The sequence below is a fragment of the Procambarus clarkii genome, chromosome 7, assembly GCF_040958095.1.
Source record: "Procambarus clarkii isolate CNS0578487 chromosome 7, FALCON_Pclarkii_2.0, whole genome shotgun sequence".
In the NCBI taxonomy this organism is placed as follows: Eukaryota; Metazoa; Arthropoda; class Malacostraca; order Decapoda; family Cambaridae; genus Procambarus; species Procambarus clarkii.
This window is the reverse complement of record NC_091156.1, coordinates 12,667,115-12,682,580: the sequence shown is the minus strand read 5'-3', so window position 1 is coordinate 12,682,580 and position 15,466 is coordinate 12,667,115. Positions and strand designations below refer to the sequence as shown.

Here is a 15,466-nt window from a genome sequence, read left to right as displayed (position 1 = left end):
TTACACTCATGTTATACTTTAAAGATTGCTCTGTCGTATATTATGTATATATACGATGGATTAAGTTCGTATATGAACCTCTAACATTAGGCTAATTCAGATTCTTTATTCAGGGAAATGTACATCCATTGAGTTACATATTTTTTTTCAGGGATATTCCTGCGCGGGCCCTAAGCCTCAGGCTGGCCCACTGGGCGGGGCCTAAGCCTCTGGCTGGCCCACTGGGCGGGCCCTAAGCCTCTGGCTGGCCCACTGGGCGGGCCCTAAGCCTCTGGCTGGCCCACTGGGCGGGCCCTAAGCCTCTGGCTGGCCCACTGGGCGGGCCCTAAGCCTCTGGCTGGCCCACTGGGCGGGCCCTAAGCCTCTGGCTGGCCCACTGGGCGGGCCCTAAGCCTCTGGCTGGCCCACTGGGCGGGCCCTAAGCCTCTGGCTGGCCCACTAAGTGTTGCTTGTTTCTGTTTTACTGGGGCGGAGTATGAGTATTTATGACTCGTATGGTCGCTTCAGTAAGATTTTGTCCCATGTGTTTAACAACTTCTTCTGCTCTGTTGTTTCTAAATTGAAATCTTAGTAACATCCATAATGATGGATTTAAAGATAGAGATAGTATATACAATATCTAAAGTTACTAAAGTACGCATAGCGTTTCGGGCAAAATTGATGCGTTTCAGCTACTTGACTAAAGTGGCATCTTTCGTGTTGGACTGAACCTAAGAATAGCTCCTTATTCTTGTAAGTTAATTCCATTTATTTCCCAAGTAATTTTAACTTTAAATAAGCCCGGTAAACTTTGTGGCGTTGGCTAATTATGTTTACCATCAGGATAATAAGTTAGTAATGTTTAAGGGACGAGATTCAACATTGACACAACATACATCTTCATCTTAATAGGGAAGTTAAGGGTAGTTTTTTTCCCCTGCCGTAGCAAGGATTTTCCCTTCCAAGACGTGACACGGGTGCGAGTGCCATTGCTTTTATTTATTTTTCATTTTTTATTAAAATATACAAGAATTCTTACATTTTCGTATAGCTACTTGTACGCATTGCGTGTCGGGCAAGTCCTTAATCCTAATTTTCCCCGGAATACGAAGCTTGGTGTCTGATCCCGAGAGAGAGAGAGAGAGATTTGAACACCTTGGGCCAGATTCACGAAGCAGTTACCCAAGTACTTACGAACCTGTACATCTTTTCTCAATCTTTAGCGGCTTTGATTACAATTATTAAACAGTTAAGGAGCTCCGAAGCACCAGGAGGCTGTTAATAACAATAACAACAGTTGATTGGCAAGTTTTCATACTTGTAAACTGTTTAATAAATGTTACCAAAGCCGTCAAAGATTGAGGAAAGATGTACACGTTCGTAAGTACTCGCGTAACTGCTTCGTGAATCTGGCGCCATGTACTTAACTGGTTCACCCAACCAGGCTCTCCTGACTATTACATCGCATTTCGCGCTGGTTTTTTAAGTTAGCATTTTAAAAAAAATTTGCCCAGCATTTTATAGCTTTGCCCCAGCATGTTCTAGTATTTATTGTATGGAATTTGTGTTGTCTATGTCCAACGTGGTCCGCATTTTCTAGTATTTCCTTAGCTTTCTTTGCATATCTAATGTTGCCTTGTGTTCTATGTCTAATATTGTGTTTTATGTCGTATTTTCTAATCAATAAAACTAGACCAAACATTTGTATGCTAGATATTGTAGACGTATTTTAATGGTTGACTTGAGTGGAGAGCGGAACTTGTTTTTATATGATGCATGACAAGACATTGTTTTGCAGGAAGAGGAGATGGAAAAGGAGGTGTAGGAGGTGGAAGAGGAGGTGTAGGAGGTGGAAGAGGAGGTGTAGGAGGTGGAAGAGGAGGTGTAGGAGGTGGAAGAGGAGGTGGAAGAGGAAGAGAAGGAGGAGGAGTTGGAATAGGAGGAGACGAGAGAGACATATAGGTGAAGATGAGACGCGAGTTAGAGGAGAGGGTTGTGGTGAAGTCCTCCTTGAAGGGGGCGTGTTAACCTCGGCCCCCTCCCGCGGCAGGCTCCCAGACACTTCCCGCCATAACACAACACTGGTCCCGTTTGTCACTCTCCTGCTGCCATCTGACACCCGGTATAGATTTATGGTGGTGCTGTTGGTGCTGCTGCTGCTGCTGCTTAGGCTCTTGCTGTTGGTTCTCGTGGTGCTGCTACTGTTGGTGCTGCTTAGGCTGCTGCTGTTGGTTCTCGTGGTGGTGGTGGTGCTGCTGCTGGAGCTGTTGGTGCTGCTTAGGCTGCTGCTGCTGCTGCTGCTTAGGCTGCTGCTATTGTTGGTTCTCATGCTGCTGCTGCTGCTGGAGCTTGCCTTACTAACAAAACAAAAACTGCTTGACTAACAGTGACTGTAGTGAAGTGAGGTCTACCAGCTCGTTATGCGCCGCCTGCTCTAGCCTTCTTATACCACGTTATTCAACGTTACTGGCGTCAGAGCTCTACGTCATATAGGCTTTAAAGTTGTGGATAGAGGTGGTTTCCACGAGAAACTGTTCCAGACGGTGACAGTGAATGGCGTGGCTGGTATCGGGAGTGACAGGTCACTCCAGTGTCCTGGTGATTCACTCAAGTATCGTACACGTGAAGAATGACACGGCAAGTAAAATCAAACAAAAACACGACATGGAACAGAACAAAGACAGGAAAATAGACAAATAAAGAGAGTACCCAGCGGTACTAACCACAAGATAATCAGACCACTTGAGCTACGTCACAGGTACCGCGAAAGGGGGCAATTTTCACCCTGGAAAAACTTTCAGAAGGGATAAGACGCCGGACTTGGCCGAAAATTTTGTGTCAAAGACCTCGTGCTTATCATAAACTTGAAGGGTGGGCCGGATAGCTCATAAGGGAAGAAAAATGACGATCTTGCAGCATCCATGATACAGGGGCGTCTTGGTGGTGGTGGGTGGGTGGGGAGATCTTTCATAGCGGGAACATGTGTCGTCTGTTGACGCGCTCTCATCCCCCCAGGGTGTTGTGATGTATCTGGGGTGAGGGTGTTGTGATCTAACCACTAGTATGTCACTAGTGGCACACTAGTAGTTGGACATCCATGGGTTCGTTAATTCTTGTTACATTTCTTCAATAGATAACGTCAGAACTATCAGTAAACAAAGGGAAGGGAGAAGTAGAGAGATTAATAAATGCAGGAACATCTAGCTGTGATGATAAATTCAACTGTGACAGTGTGAGAAGGAAGAATGTTTTAGTCATATGTTTCAGGTGTCTGAGAGTCGTCCCCCTTGTAAGCTGGCCCTTAGACATGCGATTGGGCAGTGTTGTAGCTGTCGCTGCTTCAGCTGACAGTGTTGGATATGTCCAGGGTTGCATGTGTCTAGGGTTGCATATGTGCAGGGTTGCATATGTGCAGGGTTGCATATGTGCAGGGTTGCATATGTGCAGGGTTGCATATGTGCAGGGTTGCATGTGTCCACGGTTACATGTGTCCACGGTTGCGTGTGTCCAGGGTTGCGTGTGTCCAGGGTTGCGTGTGTCCAGGGTTGCGTGTGTCCAGGGTTGCGTGTGTCCAGGGGTTGCATGTGTCCAGGGGTTGCATGTGTCCAGGGGTTGCATGTGTCCAGGGGTTGCATGTGTCCAGTGTTGCATGTGTCAGTGTTGCAGCTGTCTGAGCATCCCACCTTACAAGATGTCTCTCTGACAAGCGATGGTCAGGTTATCTTGAGATGATTTCGGGGTTTAGCGTCCCCGCGGCCCTGTCCTCGACCAGGTCAACACATAAAACCATCACAGAAATAACCAGCCAAGTGATCTATTCTGTTCTTGTTGTTCTCTGCCATTAAGATCTTGAAGGATTGTAATCTCCTTGTTCACTTCTGTCCCACTTCTGTCCCACTTCTGTCCCACTTCTGTCCCACTTCTGTCCCACGTGTGAGAATGAACCTGTCTCAAAAAACAACAACGGCACTAACAACAACTACTGATCAGACAGAACAAACAAAAATGAACTTACAAAAACAAAGTCATGTTTGGTGCAGGACAATCGACTTGAGAATGGTCCAGAACGGACCGAAACGTCGTCGTCCCTTCACCTTCTAGTGTGTGGTCTGGCCAACAGTTATGTTTGGTATTATTATTTTGTTGAGGGGTAGAGAAAGAAGATGAAAAACCAAACGGTACCTTCCCTACGCCTAATAGGGCACGGACATGGAGGCCTAAGATGGCGTATGTTAGGCCTATTTCACATTATATTCTATAGTTAAAGTTTCTCACTTTGGCATGGCATTTGGGGTATTCATTTGGGAGCCGGTCGGCTGAGCGGACAGCACGCTGGACTTGTGATCCCGGCTTCGATCCCGGGCGCCGGCAGAGTTTCTATCACCCTATGCCTCTGTTACCTAGCAGTAAAATGGGTACCTGGGTGTTAATCAGCTGTCACGGGCTGCTTCCTGGGGGTGGAGGCCTGGTCGAGGACCGGGCCGCGAGGACACTAAAAGCCCCGAAATCATCTCAAGATAACCTCAAGATAAGATTCCAATATTATAAACAGTATTTTTTGTACAGCAGTTCATTTTTGTAAGGTAGACCAGTAGCTGCTATAGTCCCGTCATTATTGATGCGTGAGGTTGAGAGGAAACAGAATACTCATCTACTCGCTCGCTCGCTTCGCTCTGCCCGAAACCCTTTGCGTACTAGTAGCTTTAAGCATTGTATGTACTAGGTCTATCTTGGCTTTAGGCATTGTATGTACTAGCTCTATCTTGGCTTTAGGCATTGTATGTACTAGCTCTATCTTGGCTTTAAGCATTGTATGTACTAGGTCTATCTTGGCTTTAGGCATTGTATGAACTAGCTCTATCTTGGCTTTAGGCATTGTATGTACTAGCTCTATCTTGGCTTTAGGCATTGTATGTACTAGCTCTATCTTGGCTTTAGGCATTGTATGTACTAGCTCTATCTTGGCTTTAGGCATTGTATGTACTAGCTCTATCTTGGCTTTAGGCATTGTATGTACTAGCTCTATAAATCCATCAATGTTTGTACCACACCTTGTATATATGTACTTTGCCTGAATAAACATTTGAATTTTTTTAACTTTTTTGAACTCATCTAGCTTCTACTCATCTGGCTTCTACTCATCTGGCTTCTACTCATCTGCCTCTGATGGCCACCTTGAATTCCTCTCGCGCGCTGTCCCTTCCCCGGGCTAAAATTAGCGCAGGGGACAACAATCAATTTGAAAATCGCATAAAACAAAGCTGGAAGAGTCGCGATTGGTGGACTGTAGTACAGCTTCGCTCTGCACGCTTCGACGGACACGGAAATAATTGTATAACGCGCTTAGCACTAACCTGTTTTAGGGTTGCCACCGGGTGTGGTAGGAGTGCCGCTCCCGTGCCAGGTAAGTCCACTACGGGCTCACCATAGCCCGTGCTACTTGCCCCGCTCCTGTGTCAGGTAAGTCCACTACGGGCTCACCATAGCCCGTGCTACTTGCCCCGCTCCTGTGTCAGGTAAGTCCACTACTGGCTCACCATAGCCCGTGCTACTTGCCCCGCTCCTGTGTCAGGTAAGTTACGGGCTCACCATAGCCCGTGCTACTTGGATCTTGTTCCGAGTAGCTGAATCTATAGCAACAACAACAGGATGATGGGCTTCTGGTCTGGTGGTGTCGACCAGGATGATGGGCTTCTGGTCTGGTGGTGTCGACCAGGATGATGGGCTTCTGGTCTGGTGGTGTCGACCAGGATGATGGGCTTCTGGGCTGGTGGTGTCGACCAGGATGATGGGCTTCTGGGCTGGTGGTGTCGACCAGGATGATGGCCTTCTGGGCTGGTGGTGTCGACCAGGATAATGGGCTTCTGGGCTGGTGGTGTCGACCAGGATGATAGCCTTCTGGGCTGGTGGTGTCGACCAGGATGATGGGCTTCTGGGCTGGTGGTGTCGACCAGGATGATGGCCTTCTGGGCTGGTGGTGTCGACCAGGATGCTGGCCTTCTGGGCTGGTGGTGTCGACCAGGATGCTGGCCTTCTGGGCTGGTGGTGTCGACCAGGATGCTGGGCTTCTGGTCTGGTGGTGTCGACCAGGATGCTGGCCTTCTGGGCTGGTGGTGTCGACCAGGATGATGGGCTTCTGGTCTGGTGGTGTCGACCAGGATGATGGGCTTCTGGTCTGGTGGTGTCGACCAGGATGCTGGCCTTCTGGTCTGGTGGTGTCGACCAGGATGCTGGGCTTCTCGGCTGGTGGTGTCGACCAGGATGCTGGCCTTCTGGGCTGGTGGTGTCGACCAGGATGCTGGCCTTCTGGTCTGGTGGTGTCGACCAGGATGCTGAGCTTCTGGGCTGGTGGTGTCGACCAGGATGCTGGGCTTCTGGTCTTACTCTTTATGGCAAAGGGAAGTGAGGTCTACCAGCTCTTTATGCGCCGCCTGCTCTAGCCTTCTTATACCTGGTTATTCAACGTTACTGGCGTCAGAGCTCTATGTCATATCTGGCTTTAAAGTTGTGGATAGAGGTGGTTTCCACGAGAAACTGTTCCAGACGGTGACAGTGAATGGCGTGGCTGGTATCGGGAGTGACAGGTCACTCCAGTGTCCTGGTGATTCACTCAAGTATCGTACACGTGAAGAATGACACGGCAAGTAAAAATCAAACAAAAACACGACATGGAACAGGGCAAAGACAGGAAATATACAAAGACGGTACTAACCACAAGGTAATCATTGTGGTGTGGTATCTTCTTGAGATGAGGTTATCTTGAGATGCTTTCGGGGCTTTTTAGTGTCCCTGTGGCCCGCTCCTCGACCAGGCCTCCACCCCCCAGGAAGCAGTCCGTGACAACTGACTAACACCCAGGTACCTATTTTACTGCTAGGTAACAGGGGCATAGGGTGAAAGAAACTCTGCCCATTGTTTCTCACCGGCGCCTGGGATCGAAGCCAGGACCACAGGATCACAAGTCCAGCGTGCTGTCCGCTCGGCCGACCGGCTCTGGTATACCACATACCACACCCAACACCCATACCTCACCCCACACCCACCACCTCACCCCACACCCACCACCCACCACCTCACCCCACACCCACCACCTCACCCCACACCCACCACCACCCACACACCTCACCCCACACCCACCACCTCACCCCCACACCCACCACACCCACACAAACTGCGAATCACACCTCGTTCATTCTAGTTTTCACTTCCCCGAAATGGGCCAGACATACGATAACGAAGTGCTCGGGTAAAACGCCACGTTCATATCCGATATGGCGAGACAGGCCGGGTGGGGTGGCCCGGGGCGGCCCGACCGGATGGTGGCCCGGCCGGTCCTCTACACCCACCTGGTGCTAGAGTGCGTCAATGGACGTGGGGGAGTGTGGTGGTGGTGGTGGGTGAGGGGGGAAGAGGAAGGGGTTGTGTTAGGTGGGGGTTATACGTGTGGGAGGGTGGTAACTTGTGTGTGTGTGCTTGTAGAGTCGAACCTTAGCTCTCTAGTCTCGCCTATCCGGTTTCTCGTCATATTAACTTTTGGGGTTGTGTGTTGAACTCTCTCTTCGTAGATCCCCCTTCTTGAAACACGCACTCAACTCGTGTGTGTGTGTGTGTGTGTGTGTGTTAAAGTAATTCAACTGATTGTTCTCGCGTGTAGGTGATTGCAGGATTGTTATCAGCTTTGCCTCCTTGCATCCCAAGGTTACATTGAGCTCTTTAATTTCCAGCCCAACTACTTTGGCTGGACGGTCTCGCTTCTTACAGGCCCGTGTTCAATCCCCGACCGTCCAAGTGATTGGGCACCATTCCTGAACCCCGTCCCATCCCAAATCCTTATCCTGACACCCCCCCCTTTCCAAGTGCTACATAGTCAATGGCTTGGTGCTTTCTCCAGATACTTCCCTTCCCTTCCCTTCCCTTCCCTTCCCTTCCCTTCCCTTCCCTTCCCTTCTCTTCCCTTCCCTTCCCTTCCCTTCCCTTCCCTTCCTTTCCCTTCCCTTTAAGGTTTTGACAATAGCTGCCTGGTAGTGATTACAGAATCATCAGTGCTCACTAAACCCTCTTCCATTTTCCTAGATAGTGCCATTTCTATGCACCTGTGTGTGTGTGTGGCATTCGTTGATAGCATTTGGGGACAGTGCCTATTAGAAAACGCCTCTAGATGGCACAGCTTGAGACGAGCATTGACCTTGCTTTCCACCATACCCTGTGGCACTCCTTACTGCTGTGGCAGACTACCACACGCTTGGCACCATCACCAAAGAGCCATTCACCTCAAGCTTGAGGCATTACCTTGGCACTTCCTGGCAATACCTTGGCACTTCCTGGCATCATGATAATTTACAGTTAATTGGCATACTGACAAGGGTGTAGTGTGCCCTCGGCTCCCCCCCCCCCTCTCCTTGATGCTGTTATTGCTAGAGTATTCCTGACCATCTTGGAGCGAGCCGTAACGAGCCTCGGGTTATGGTGAGGTCAAGGACGATCTGAGGGATGAGGTAGGGTAGGAGAGGATAGGGGAGGAATTGGGGAATTTTATAGGCTATTTATGGAGGGTTCAGAGACAGTGGGGGTGCTGGGGTGGACTCTCCTTCCCTGCTTCTCCTCCTATCCCACCATCATCTCTCCCTCTTCCTTCCTCCTCCTCCTCCTCCTACCCTCTCCATCTCCTCGCCTATCCCTCCTCCTCTCCGCCTCTCCCTCCTCCTCCTCCTCCTTAAAACCAAGACCTGTCAAGGCATTATTTCCGCCACCCATGATAGCATACTTGAGCTAGGAAGTGGAGCAGCAGGAGGAGGAGGAAGAAGGATAGGAGGAAATGGAAGAGGAAGAGAAGGGTGGAGAAGGTAAGGAGGTGGAAGATCAGCAGGATAAGTCTTCCCATCAACCACTTGACTCCATCTCCAGCAATGTGAACACATCAACCACAGTGTATAGACTGATTATATTTAGTGTTGTGTTCCGCTCTTGAGGTGGGTATCTTGCTTTCCCTCTATAGGTCTGTTGCTAGCTCCTGTCTGCTCTCAGTCTGGGGGTCATCCACACGCTCTCAGTCTGGGGGTCATCCACACGCTCTCAGTCTGGGGGCCATCCACACGCTCTCAGTCTGGGGGCCATCCACACGCACTCAGTCTGGGGGTCATCCACACGCTCTCAACCTGGGGGTCATCCACACGCTCTCAACCTGGGGGCCATCCACACGCTCTCAACCTGGGGGTCATCCACACACTCTCAATCTGGGGTCATCCACACGCTCTCAACCTGGGGGTCATCCACAGTCACCATCCACACGATCTCAACCACCACAATTAACTCTCCCACGCTGAGCAAAATATTTGTTCTTGGAATCTAGGCTTTGTTTACAAAAGACAATTGGCTGTCTCGGGTGACCCTAAAAATCAGCTGATGAGGAAGAGCAATAGAGCAGCAGCAGCCAGTCCTCATAAACAAAGGCCCAAAGTCCATTCCATGCACCCGCCAAACCCCAGCTGTTTATGAATGAAAAACGGTTTACACACGACTCAAACTGATGACGTCCGAACACTTCCGGAACAAGTGCTTCACTGACTAATTTTGTTCGAACCACAACGCTATAAACAGCCCGTCCTCCAAACAAAGATCCAAAAGTGATTCCACCCACCCGCCAAACCCCAGCTGTTTATGAATAAACAACAGTTTACATACGACTGACAACTGATGACGTCCGAACACTTCCGGTACAAGTGCTTCACTGACTAATTTTGTTCGAACCACAACGCTGTAAATGCTTCACCCACGTACTACAAATACAAATAATCGCCAACAGAACCTAAACACCTAACCTAACCTATGCCTATATATGCACAATATGCTAATACATTATAATATCAATATATATTTGAGAAAATTCACGTTATGAATGAACAGCATGTTAAAATTTATGAATGCGTCTGTGGGGTCGACCGCTGGATGGAATGGACTTGAGCGAAAGAGCAGAGCTCAACCCCCGCAAGAACAACTAGGTGAATACACAAGTATATATATATATATATATATATATATATATATATATATATATATATATATATATATATATATATATATATAATATTGGGTAATTATTACCATCGTACAGCGTAGTTTACGGTCTTTTCCTGTATTGTACCCTGTATTTACCAGGTACCTCTTCCTCCTCCAGGTACTCTACAGGTCCTCCTCCAGGTACTCTACAGGCCCTCCTCCTCCAGGTACTCTACAGGCCCTCCTCCTCCAGGTACTCTACAGGTCCTCCTCCAGGTACTCTACAGGTCCTCTTCCAGGTACTCTACAGGTCCTCCTCCAGGTACTCTACAGGTCCTCCTCCAGGTACTCTACAGGCCCTCCTCCAGGTACTCTACAGGCCCTCCTCCTCCAGGTACTCTACAGGCCCTCCTCTAGGTGTACACTCGCTCCTCTGCTTATCGAGGCCTATCCACATTTCGTCCAACTTCCCCCCCCCCCGGGATGAACAGGGCGTTGTGCTTGCAAGGTAGATTGCGTTTTATACAAAAACTTTGTGATTTGGGAACACTTGGAACCAGGCGTATTGGTGGGCAGACCCGGGGAATTGTGCGGCGATTATTTCACGGCTTCACCGCTCGGCCAATCTGGTGTGGACAAAACAGTTAATTTGTCCAGTACAGTGTAGAGCGTCCCCCTGGTGTGGCGGGTGGTGTGGCACTCCTGTGGCTGTGGCAGGGATGTGGTGGGTGGTGTTGGCAGTCCTGTGGCTGTGGCAGGGATGTGGTGGGTGGTGTGGCACTCCTGTGGCTGTGGCAGGGATGTGGCGGGTGGTGTGGCACTCCTAGGGATGTGGTGGGTGGTGTGGCACTCCTAGGGATGTGGCGGGTGGTGTGGCACTCCTAGGGATGTGGCGGGTGGTGTGGCACTCCTGTGGCTGTGGCAGGGATGTGGAGGGTGGTGTGGCACTCCTGTGGCTGTGGCAGGGATGTGGCGGGTGGTGTGGCACTCCTGTAGCTGTGGCAGGGATGTGGTGGGTGGTGTGGCACCCCTGTAGCTGTGGCAGGGATGTGGTGGGTGGTGTGGCACCCCTGTAGCTATGGCAGGGATGTGGTGGGTGGTGTGGCACTCCTGTGGCTGTGGCAGGGATGTGGCGGGTGGTGTGGCACTCCTGTAGCTGTGGCAGGGATGTGGTGGGTGGTGTGGCACTCCTAGGGATGTGGCGGGTGGTGTGGCACTCCTGTGGCTGTGGCAGGGATGTGGTGGGTGGTGTGGCACTCTGTAGCTGTGGCAGGGATGTGATGGGTGGTGTGGCACTCCTGTAGCTGTGGTAGGGATGCGGTGGGTGGTGTGGCACCCCTGTAGCTGTGGCAGGGATGCGGTGGGTGGTGTGGCACCCCTGTAGCTGTGGCAGGGATGTGGCGGGTAGTGTGGCACTGCTGTGGCAGGGATGTGGCGGGTAGTGTGGCACTGCTGTGGCAGGGATGTGGCGGGTAGTGTGGCACTGCTGTGGCAGGGATGTGGCGGGTGGTGTGGCACTCCTGTAGCTGTGGCAGGGATGTGGCGGGTAGTGTGGCATTCCTGTAGCTGTGGCAGGGATGTGGCGGGTGGTGTGGCACTCCTGTAGCTGTGGCAGGGATGTGGTGGGTGGTGTGGCACCCCTGTAGCTGTGGCAGGGATGTGGCGGGTGGTGTGGCACTCCTGTAGCTGTGGCAGGGATGTGGTGGGTGGTGTGGCACTCCTGTAGCTGTGGCAGGGATGTGGCGGGTGGTGTGGCACTCCTGTAGCTGTGGCAGGGATGTAGCGGGTGGTGTGGCACTCCTGTAGCTGTGGCAGGGATGTGGTGGGTGGTGTGGCACTCCTGTAGCTGTTGCAGGGATGTGGCGGGTGGTGTGGCACTCTGTAGCTGTGGCAAGGATGTGGCGGGTGGTGTGGCACTCCTGTGGCTGTGGCAGGTAGTGTGGCACTCTTAGCCCAGCCAGACTCTCACAATCACGAAAGAGACTCGTCCCAGAATTATTTTGATGAAGGTGTTAGGTAAGGGTGAAAGTGTTGAACAACGCTCTGAGAGAGAGAGAGACTGAGAGAGAATTGAGATTGAGAGAGATTGAGATTGAGGGAGAGTGAGAGATTCTGGGAATTGACAGGGTAGAAATGGCGGCAATGTTTAAAACTAATTAACAATAAAGCGAATGGATGGAATGGAGACATGGTTTCAGACGTGTTAGAAAACACTCCATTAGCCCAGGAGTATATATTGAGAGTAGTGAATTCACTACACGAGAAGATAGTAGAAGCCAATTCTATTCAATATTTTCACATCTTGCATTTAATAAGAGAGATGAAGATCGGGTAAAGAGGCGGGGTCCAAGAGCTCAACTTACGCACACACATGCACGTAACCCGCTTTCTAAAATGCAAATAATACGCCTTTTCTAAAACATTTAACTCCTTGCTATAAAAAGGGAGAGCTACCAGACAGCTGAAAGATCACACATGTGGGGCCAGTATTCCAAACAAAGGCAGGATATACAAGACCCACTAAACTACAAACCACTATCACTAACGAACTTCCTATTCAGTCGCCTAACGAGCATAATCCTAAGAAACTCGTAGAACACTCAAAACAGCAATATTTTTTGTCTTCAAACAATATCATGCATTCAGGAAAATCCTGTTTGATATTTTTATTAGTTTTACAGCATGTTTTCGGAAATCAAACAGGAGGTTGACTGCATATTCCTCGATTGTCAGAAAGCGTTAGATACCAGCCCCCACAAGGGCCGGTATCTTGGGCTGGTATATATGATACCAGCCCAAGTTGGAGACGTAGGCTGGTGTATCTTCTTGAGGTTATCTTGAGATGATTTCGGGGCTTTTTAGTGTCCCCGCGGCCCGGTCCTCGACCAGGCCTCTATCCCCAGAAAGCAGCCTGTGACAGCTGACTAACACCCAGGTATCTTGGGCTGGTATATATGATACCAGCCCAAGTTGGAAACGTAGGCTGGTGTATCTTCTTGAGGTTATCTTGAGATGATTTCGGGGCTTTTTAGTGTCCCCGCGGCCCGGTCCTCGACCAGACCTCCACCCCCCAGGAAGCAGCCCGTGACAGCTGACTAACACCCAGGTACTATTTTACTGCTAGGTAACAGGGGCATAGGGTGAAAGAAACTCTGCCCATTGTTTCTCGCCGGCGCCTGGGATCGAACCCATGTATTGGGAAGGGCAGGAAGGTGGGTGAGGGAGTATCTCCCTCGGGTGCCGGTCGGCCGAGCGGACAGCAAGCTGGACTTGTGATCCTGTGGTCCTGGGTTCGATTCCAGGCGCCGGTGAGAAACAATGGACAGACTTTCTTTCACCCTATGCCCCTGTTACCTAGCAGTAAAATAGGTACCTGGGTGTTAGTCAGCTGTCACGGGCTGCTTCCTGGGGGTGAAGGCCTGGTCGAGGACCGGGCCGCGGGGACACTAAAAAGCCCCGAAATCATCTCAAGATAACCCTCACAGAAAGGAAACAGAGTGGCGAACAGAACAGAACAGAAACAGAACAGGAAACATAATGAACTAGAAGCTCATTATATCCTGTCTAATATACCCTCATTATGTTCCATTAGCTCCTGTCGAATAGACCAATATTCATGGGGTCATTAACTCCTGTTTACACCCTTGAGTCGACTTCCCGACTCCAAGTTAAATTAGACGGAAGACGTGTTGGAACTTAAATTTCGTGATGGGACAAAATAACATTTACTAACGTTTAGCTGATAAACTTCCAGCCAGACTCTGGAATGTTTATCACTCGCCACCTACTGTCCTGGAAGCCTCCTAAGTTCCAGAAAACGTTTTCATCGTCCCCCAAGGTCCAGAAAAACGACTTCATCGTCCTCCAAGTTCCAGAAAAAGTTTTCATCGTCCCCCAAGTTCCAGAAAAACATCTTCATCGTCCCCCAAGGTCCAGAAAAACGACTTCATCGTCCTCCAAGTTCCAGAAAAAGTTTTCATCGTCCCCCAAGTTCCAGAAAAACATCTTCATCGTCCCCCAAGGTCCAGAAAAACGACTTCATCGTCCCCCAAGTTCCAGAAAACGTCTTCTTCGTCCCCCAAGTTTCAGAAAACGTTTTCATCGTCCCCCAAGGTCCAGAAAAACATCTTCATCGTCCCCCGAGTTCCAAAAAAACATCTTCATCGTCCCCCAAGTTCCAGAAAAACATCTTCATCGTCCCCCAAGGTCCAGAAAAACATCTTCATCGTCCCCCAAGGTCCAGAAAAACATCTTCATCGTCCCCCAAGTTCCAGAAAAAGTCTTCATCGTCCCCCAAGTTCCAGAAAAAGTCTTTATCGTCCCCTAAGTTCCAAAAAACGTCTTCATCGTCCTCCAAGTTCCAGAAAACATCTTCATCGTCCCCCAAGTTCCAGAAAACGTCTACATCGTCCTCCAAGGTCCAGAAAACATCTTCATCGTCCCCCAAGGTCCAGAAAAACGTCTTCATCGTCCCCCAAGTTCCAGAAAACATCTTCCTCACTAGATGGAAGACTGGAATGAAGACTGACGAAGTAATACACATCATAATCGTCCTTGACAACGTCTAAAAGCCAAAGAAAGTGTATCGTTAAGGCTGCGTCCCTGGAGGTGCAATCCCAGCACTCGGTGGCCCTGGAAGTTGGTATATAAGGGAGAAAGCTTGAGTGTTTACGGGCTCGCCATAGCCCGTGCTACATGGACACTTCGTTCTGAGTAGCTAAATCTGAAACAACAAGAAAGGAAGCTTGACCACCGGGCTAAAGCTTTGCCTCGTCCCTTGTTAATGAGTATACCCTTCGCTTCTTAATGAGTATACCTTTCGCTTCTTAATGAGTATACCTTTCGCTTCTTAATGAGTATACCTCGTGCGCTAATTGCCAACATTTTGGGTACGAGTGTAGCACACCTATGAGTGCTTCTTGAGGTTATCTTGAGATGATTTCGGGGCTTTAGTGTCCCCGAGGCCCGGTCCTCGACCAGGCCTCCACCCCCAGGAAGCAGCCCGTGACAACTGGCTAACACCCAGGTACCTATTTTACTGCTAGGTAACAGGGGCATAGGGTGAAAGAAACTTTGTTTCTCGCCGGCGCCTGGGATCGAACCCAGGACCACAAGTCCAGTGTGCCGTCCGCTCGGCCGACCGGCTCTCGATCGTGCTACACATAGGCGTGCTTGTGGCCATTCACTCCAACACACACAAAGTTACCGTGTAAAAAAATAAACAAAGCCGGCGGCGAGCCTTGTTGTTGAGCTTGGCCAGCAACAACAGTCGGGTTGGTCCAGCTGTGATTGACGTATGAACCTCCGGTCTGACACGTCCTCAAACAACCCCATCAATCTCCACGCTGCTAACATCAACTCACAAATAGATTTCTCATAACATAGCGCCCGCCGCGGCTCACAATGAATGACATTTTCTAACCAAATGAAGCTTTAATGTACAGCCAGGAAGCGTTTTGCGGTTCCTTGTGAACGGTTATCTTGAGGTTAT

At 49.9% G+C, this 15,466-nt stretch overlaps 1 protein-coding gene across 7 annotated transcripts in view; it reads left to right on the top strand.

Moving 5' to 3' along the window:
- LOC138356725 (tol-Pal system protein TolA-like) overlaps window positions 1–15,466 on the top strand; it is a 217,043-nt gene that overhangs the window by 127,569 nt on the left and 74,008 nt on the right. The window contains exon 3 of one of the 7 annotated variants that reach the window (XR_011224585.1): window positions 10,154–10,363. The exons of the other annotated variants lie outside the window; for them this stretch is intronic. The gene's annotated coding sequence lies outside the window, so the exon portion shown is untranslated. Of the gene's footprint in view, window positions 1–10,153; window positions 10,364–15,466 lie in introns of those variants that run through there. 7 annotated transcript variants of the gene reach the window in all.